Source organism: Orycteropus afer, unplaced genomic scaffold (assembly GCF_000298275.1).
Source record: "Orycteropus afer afer isolate SDZICR_OR568_19922 unplaced genomic scaffold, OryAfe1.0 scaffold00008, whole genome shotgun sequence".
Lineage (NCBI taxonomy): Eukaryota > Metazoa > Chordata > Mammalia > Tubulidentata > Orycteropodidae > Orycteropus > Orycteropus afer.
Window position 1 is genome coordinate 22,245,332 of NW_006921595.1, and position 1,194 is coordinate 22,246,525.

The window sequence follows — 1,194 nt, forward strand, 5'->3', positions numbered from 1 at the left end:
GATACTATAGAGATGGCATGTTTGGTTTCGTAAGCTTGGTTGAATGCGTTGGGTAACTTTCCATCTTTCTTACAAGGTATCTGCTACTTTGATTATGGATTGTAAGAAATAGTTTTTTTTTTTTTTTTTTATTGTGATTTGAGTGAAAGTTTACAGAGCAATTTCATTTTCCATATAGCAGTTCATTCACATTTTGTCTCATGACATTGAAAGTAATTTCCCACAATGTAAGAGCTTTTGGATTATAAGCTATAATTTTGAACCAGGATTTACATGCCTATGAAAAGATGTAGCAGGATTATCTGTTTTATGTAGAAAGAACTGGGCCACTCCAGCTGAACTGAAGTTTCTGTACAAATTCAGTTATGAACTAATCTCTAGGGGAAAAAAGACCAGTTTATAGGGACAGAGAAGTACTAATCTAGGTTGCCATTTCTCAGAATGGATTTTCAGACTACTTGTACCATAGTCATCTCAATTTTTGTATGATGAGGTCCTAAAACCTCACAGTACTTATTTATTCCTTTTTGTTACTTACTACATCATTCAGCTCTGTGATACATGAAAATTAATTTTACAATGCAGTGAACTTAACATATTCAGTTCACTGGATGTGTTTCAGGAATTTTCATACCATGCAGTTTGCATTATAAGGAGCAGGTTACAATTACAAGGAGGTTGTATGCTCTTAAGGAAAGAACATCGTGTCCTTATGTACATGGTGGTATTCTAGAGGTTCTTTCCATTGGAACCATGTTATAATGAAAACATCACAATGTAAAAAATAAAATAAAATTACAGTGTGAATGTTTTCATATTCTGATTGCATGCAGATATACTGAATTCAGAAGAAAGTTCCTTTAAATGTGAATCAATCTTTGAGAATCAACCCATTTCATTTAAGAATGCAACTGGATGATTTTTGTTATACAGAATTTTTCCTTCCCTCCTTCCCTTCCTCCCTCTCCCTCGTCTTTCCCTCTCTCTCCCTTTCCCTCTTTCTTCCCTCTCACCCTCCCATAAAGCCTTGCTGTTAAACAGTCATGTTAATAATTTTATTTAAGCACAACCATGTTTTCTTTGCTTATAATACTACAGTTATATTTAATAATATTTCAGTAACCACTGACATAAAATTTCAGTTCAAAGATTTAAAAACTAATAAATCTTCAAGCATTTTTAGAAATAGAATAT

The 1,194-nt window shown here is 32.9% G+C and overlaps 1 protein-coding gene across 1 annotated transcript in view; it reads left to right on the plus strand.

Annotated features, from left to right (window-relative positions):
* The window catches only part of CRPPA (CDP-L-ribitol pyrophosphorylase A), a 428,617-nt gene that overhangs the window by 116,431 nt on the left and 310,992 nt on the right, over window positions 1-1,194 (plus strand). The gene's annotated exons all lie outside the window — the stretch shown is intronic.